The sequence below is a fragment of the Microchirus variegatus genome, assembly GCF_963457635.1.
Source record: "Microchirus variegatus genome assembly, chromosome: 1".
Taxonomy (NCBI): Eukaryota; Metazoa; Chordata; class Actinopteri; order Pleuronectiformes; family Soleidae; genus Microchirus; species Microchirus variegatus.
Genome location: NC_139802.1, coordinates 19,899,157 through 19,906,045, shown reverse-complemented (window position 1 = coordinate 19,906,045; position 6,889 = coordinate 19,899,157).

Here is a 6,889-nt window from a genome sequence, read left to right as displayed (position 1 = left end):
CAGTGAAGGAGAACGGCTCACCGGAGCCGGTGGAGGCAGGAAGCGAGTCCGCGTGCCTTCCCTCGGGCTGTCTGTCGGTCGGTCGGTCTCGGTGTGCTCATGATGTAGGCCGCCAGTCATCTTGCTGCAGGTGGGTGGTGGTCGGTTATTGTTGTCGGGGGTTCGTGTGATGAGGACGCGGTGACGGGCTGCGCGCAGGCCGGGGCGCCGTCGCCTCGCTGCAGAACAGATGCAGCGACAGCAGTCATTGCTTTGTCCTGTACTTAACATGTGATGTGTGCTTGTTTTCATTGTATGTTAACAGATGCAAACACGAGTAATAATATTGACAGCTACTACAGAGACAGTTTAAAGAGATTATAACGTTGTTTAAGAAATTAAGTGCGTTTGCTGTTTTCATAAAGCAGTTCGGTTCATTACACAATGAGTTGACTTTCCCATTTGCTAAAGCTGTGAAGGTTACCAAAATAACTAGTCTGCACAAACCATAAACTGTTTATACTAAATAAATCGACGTTTTCTTCCGGTTTTTAACGGAAAGCCCAGGAAGTAGGACGGAAGTAGCAGCTAACCACCAGGGGGCGCTTCCGCTGGTAGCTAGAAGAACCGAATGGGAGTCCGTGGTTTTCTCACTTGACTTTTAATGTCAGTAAACATTTTCCAGATATGTCAAGGGCCTTAATCACTAGTTTCAGGTCTTCGCACACACATTGACCGTGAGTTCAAAGGTTGTGCAAAATGTTGGTTTTTAGTTGTCATGCAACCTCCTCCCACGAATTCAATGTGCTTATGATAATAATGACAATAATACATTAATACATACTTCACACGACTTAACCTTCGTTATTTGACTGAGGGCCCATCAAGACATTGGTGACAGAGACAGTGGTGATAAAGGGGCCCTATAAAGACTTCACATAATTACCACTGTTATTTGGCTGAGGGGCCCCTTTCACATAAAGAGGGTGAATAATATAAAACTATGGTATAAGTGGCCCCATTAAGATATATCATATAACATAATTAGACGTTACTTGGCTGAGGGTCTCCGGATGGTCTTGGGATGCATACCATAGTTGTATTTAGTTACAATTTGTACTATTTACTACAATTAGTAGTATGATATCAGGCTAGTTGGGCAGAGGCTTTGGTTTCAGGATTTCCTGAACGTTTCCATTTAGAGGAAAATAGACCATAAATCATGGCAAATATGAGAGGACAGCTGCCTTTGTCCAATAAGAGCAGTTGAAAGCTGACAAAGTGCTGGTCAAATCGCAAATGTTGATGCTTTGTGTACCGACAGCTTTACGTCCATTTTTACATGCCGTCGACATGTTACCAAACTAGCACAGTGGTATGGTCGCTCTCATGGGAAAACATGGCTGTCAGCAGGGACGCTGCAAACAAAACCTGATTTAAGCCACCCAAGAGAATCCGTGCCAGTTTTAGGTCTACAGTTTAGTCCCTTATCTCATCGTGAGGGAGCCTTTTTCTGACAGGAAGCTTAATCTGTAAACCGTTCACCGTCCCACATGAATAGTGAAGTCACAAAATAATGCTGAAGGAGTCGACCGTGGTTCAGCTACTCCTGTGTTGTGATGTAAAATCGCTGATTTTCTCCAGGGACTTTGGCGTGTGGTGGTGGAGTGCATGGTTTCTCTGAAATGCTCAGTAGATGTACAGGAAATGATGAGATAATGCCAACAAATCCTGCCTACTGTACTTTTTTAATCCTAAATTCTTTATCAAATAAAATAGTCTCACGTTGCCTGAGTGTGTAGGAAGCAACTATCACAAGACTGAAAATAATTTTTTACAATCTTCTGTTGCCAGTGTATATGCTTTAGGAATGTCCAAGAACCTGTGAATGCAAAGGATGAAGCATTTAACACTTTATATAAGTGACCCTCATCTTGTATTTTAGCACATTTCATATTTAAGAAATAAAAGGTGCCTTTCTTTTTGAGCATAGACCACTTCAAAGCACCTACAGGCTGGATTTATCTGCTAATCCCTCTTTCTTTTTTTCTCACCAGGACAGAGTGGTGGAATTTCTACACCTGAACAGTCAGAGAGCGAAAAGCCAACGGAGGAGGCTCCTGTGATTCCTGTGCTGCTCAGTGTTCGTGCGCCAAGATGAGTACAGACAGACCCAAACGCAATATCATCAAGAAGAAATATGTAAGTCTGGAATACATCCATGCCAGGTTTTCTCTTGTACACAACTAATACAGAAACAGATTTGTTAAATAGATCACAATTCACTGCTTTCAAGTCTGTAAGAGATGCTACTGCAGTTTTTTTAATTTCACTGGCGGAATAGGCAACAAAGCTTAACTTTTATTTCATTTTAGGTCACATTGTGATTAAAATCTCTTTTGTAAGACGCAATCTGTAAGCAGTATCAGACGAGTGCAGTAATTCTTGTTTGATTTGTGCAAAAGCGGCTCTTGTAGCGAGATCTATGTCACATTTGTAGCAATATTTTGTGCATTTTTCATCTAAACAAAGTCAAAGTGGGCACAGCACACATTGGTGCCCTTAATAAGTCACCAGTCAAACAACCTGTGCAATTGACAGTAGGGCTGCAACTTAAGATGGGACTTTTTTTGTCAACAAATCGATCGACAATCGACACGTGCGCACCTCGATAAAAAAAATTAAAAGTAAAAAAAGTCGAAGTGTCTCAAACACGTAAAGTTCACGACCATGGAGGTTAAAGAAGCTGTGCACGAAAAGGTGATCCTGCTGTCCAGACTCCCTGCGCTCTCAGATGATGGTGCGCGTCACCGGCTCGTTCTCTCGAGTGGCTGTGCGCGCGTCCAATAGTGTGTGTGTGTATGTGTGTGTGCGTGCAGTGCGAACGAGGTTGCGCGCACGGGGGTGGGGGACATAACACAAGCGCTACACAAATGAAGACGGCATCTCACCCAGTCAAGATCGATGTACTTCACTCTGGTGGACATCTAACGAGCTCAGGTTCAAAAACCTGAGCCGTCTGGCGAGTGGCGACGCGCATTCCAGCGGAGGGTCAGCTTTTTTTCCCTTTTTTTTGCCCCTCATTTTTATTATCGCTGTTCTGATGGTTAATAATGGACATTACAGACATGTTTTTGAGCATAAAATGAAGTAGTACAGTGTAGAATAGTTTACACCCCCCGCATTGTTGCTGTTGATGCTGCTGTAAAAAAAAAAAAAGAAAATTGACACGTGGACCTCGACAATCGACTCTACAAATGTCTGAAATTCCCATCCCTAGCTGCAACTAACAATTATTTTCAAAATCGGTTAATCTGTCAATTTATTGTCTCGATTAATTGAGTAGTGTCGGAACATTTTTCAATATTCATATTTATGAAGCTGAAAAATCGGCTTTAATTCCTTAAACCCTCCTCAAACTGATTAATCGCTTAATTAGGTAATTGTTTCAGCCATAATTGACAGTCCGACAGACGTATCTTGCATTCATACGCTACCGTTCAAAAGTATGGGGTCACTTATACAATTTTTTGGTGTTTTCCATTAAAAGTCACACTTTTATCCATCAAAAGAGTTGCAAAATGAATAGAAAATATAGTCAAGACATTGACAAGATTAGAAATATTTTTTTACAAAATAATTTGTGCCTTCGTCAAAGAACCAGCAAAACTGTTTTCAGCTGTGCTAACATCATTGCGCAAGAGTTTTCAAGGGTTTTCTAATCATCCAATAGCCTACTAACACCATTAGCAAATACGATGTACCATTAGAACACTAGAAATGGGCCTCTATACAACTATGTACATATTCCGTTAAAAACCAGACGTTTGCAGCTAGAATAGTCGTTTACTACATTAACAATGTATAGAGTGTATTTCTGATTCATTTAATGTTATTTCATTGAAAAAAAGTGATTTTCCTTCAAAAATAAGGAATTTCTAAGTGAGCCCGAACTTTTGAACGGTAGTGTATGTAGATGTGCAACTTGACAACCACGTTAACAACAGATAGTCTCGATGAGAAATAAGAGCATAATAATGAGAAACATTTATTGATCAGTTAATTCAAGCAGCAGCAGTTTGCAGTGACGAAATGTCTTCTTCTTTTGCAGGACATCAGTGATGGGATGCCGTGGTGTGAAGAACGTCTGGTCCGCAAAGTTCTTTTCCTCTCCCTCAGGGAATTCAGAGACACACACCGCACCGCACACACACACTCACGCATTCACACGCGTGCACGCGCGTCCAAAAACACACTCATTCATGGACAGCGAAAGGCACAAACACTCCCCAGCACACACACGCAGAAAAAGACACGCGCGCAGCAAAAAGTCGCACACAAGCCACGAAAAACCCACACACGGAAAAACACGCGGCATTCACAGAACATGCACATTTCCAAACACATACATCGTCACGATCACACCAACAAAGGGCAAAAAAAAATACACTTGTCTCAGGACTCTCACACACCAAAAAATAAATGTTCTTTCACACACGAAATGTGCGCGGGGAAAATGACCCGCAGTGTTCAGCATGCCGACGTACGAGAAAGCGCATGCGCGCTCCGGAAGAACACGACCAGGACGCTCCGCTCACACACGACACAGAATAACCCGTCGCTGCCAAAATCCAAACACGCGCATCGCGAAAAACACACACACTGTGCCGAGCACAAACACTCAGTGAAGAACAGCTGCAAATGTGAAAACACAAGGATGCTGCTGAGCGCCCGTGTCCCGGCCAGGACCCTGAGATCACACGCTCCCACCCGGCTCAGCGGTCAGTACCATCACTGCTCTTCTTGTCCTGTGTCTCAGTCATAGCTGTAAATCTGCTCCGCTGCTGGAATGCGAAGATAATTCCTGTTCTCCGGCCCCGGCCGACTCTCAGGGCCCCCCACCATACTAGTCGCTTTACATTTCTGCTTGCACTTGACTTATTCAGAGTAGCATGAGGCTCACTCTTAATGTGTAATGTTGTCTTAGTACAAAGTGGTATCTGGCTGTGACATCACCCATAAGTTTGATCACCCCTCATCACAGGGCTGTTTTGGCAGGGTGATTGAACTGCTGTGGTGCTTCATCTTTAAGGTGTTTTGATCAAAGCATGTCACATGTTCATTAGGACACCAGGGAACTAGCTTAACCTGGAAAAATAGGGTATACTATGCCTACTTTAATTTAGTGTTGGTACTCCTTTTGCAGCTATAACAGCTTCCACATGTCCTGGAAGACTTTTCTCAAAATCTTCATCCCTAATTTGGTCAGGGCTCAGTCCACTTTTGTTCTTCCACACAAACCATGCCTTTAAAGTCCTTGCTTTATGCACGGGGAATAGAAAAGGGGCCTTTTATCAAACTGTTGCCACCAAGTTGGAAGCATAGTGCTGTCCAAAATGTCACGGTATGCCACTGAAGCGACACGATTGTCCTTCATTGGAGATAACGGACCTAGACCAAACCCTGATTAAAACACCAGAATTCAATACTTAACAGCTGTGACCTTTGTCCATATAGTGTATTTATCAAAACTGACATCATGAAGACATTTTTGTGTTTGTATACATCATATGACTCTGTGTATGTACATGATTTAGCCACAGTGAGGAAACTTCTTCATGTAAACTTGTCTTCTTCTCTGAAGGCTCTGTTGTTAACGGCATCGCCCGGCGTCAGTCCCTCCTGTCAGCCACTCCCGGCTGGAGCTGGACGTTACAGACGCGCCCTCAGCAGTGCCGTCCTGCCAGCATTGTTTGTGACAAGGATGATCCTGCCAGCAAGAGGTCAGTGACACATCCACGACCAAACTGTTAGAAGATGAAGAAGACACCGACCGCACGGCAGGGTGGTGGCTTAGTTTGCATGTGCACGTTACTCTGGTTTCCTCCCACAGTCCAAAAACATGCAGTTAAATGGACACTCTAAGTTGAGTGTTGATTCAATGGTTGTTTGCCCCCGTCTTTCGTCCTATGTCAGCTGAGATTGGCTCCAGCTCCCTGTGACCCTCATGTGGAGGATAAAGCGGTAAAAGGAGGAGCAAGTTCAAGTTCAGCTGTGCTCGTACTCACCTGCTGCAGTCAGTGCCACGGCATTTATAGGCTGTTTAATAACGGAGGGACAATAACTGGCTGTGTCCGCACACACACACATACACACACACACACACGCGTGCAGCATATGTTTCTGATTAGTATGTTCCCAGCAGCTGAGACGACAACGACGCCACTGCTGCCACAGCAGCTGCTGAGGGTTTCACCCTAATGGAGATGACGAGGTTTAACTTATTTAAAGGTCCAAAACTAGAGCTGAAACAACTAATCAACTATTGAAGCTTTTTTCATTATTAAAACAAGATTTCTGTTGTTTTAGATTCTTAAATGTAAATATATTTGTTGTGTCTTTGCTCCACATAACAAAGAAATCATTAAAACTGAATCATTTTGGTTTGTGGACAAAACAAGACATTCGAGAACATCGTCACTTCCAGCTTTGACAAACACTGATCAACGGTTTAACATTTTCTGACATTTTATGGACCAAAAGATTAATCAAAAAATAATCGATGACCATTAGTTGCAGCTCTATCCAAATTTTTTCCACTTCTTGAACGTGAATATTCTCTGGTTTATTTGCTCCTCTCTGGTTTGTGTATGTATATGTATCTATGTGTGTGTGTATATATAAAATGCGTGTGTGTGTGTCTGTTCAGACCGAGGTTGCAAGCACAGAGGAAATTTGCCCAGTCCCCTCCCAGCTCACCAGGACCACCAGCATTGATGACATCAGCACAGATCAACCACAGCCAGCATCTGACTGCTGCAGTCAACTGTCTGACCCGACGTCGGCCCAAGACTGAGGACTTCTTGTCTTTTCTCTGTTTGAGAGGTGAGCTCCATGCTTAGCCTCAATC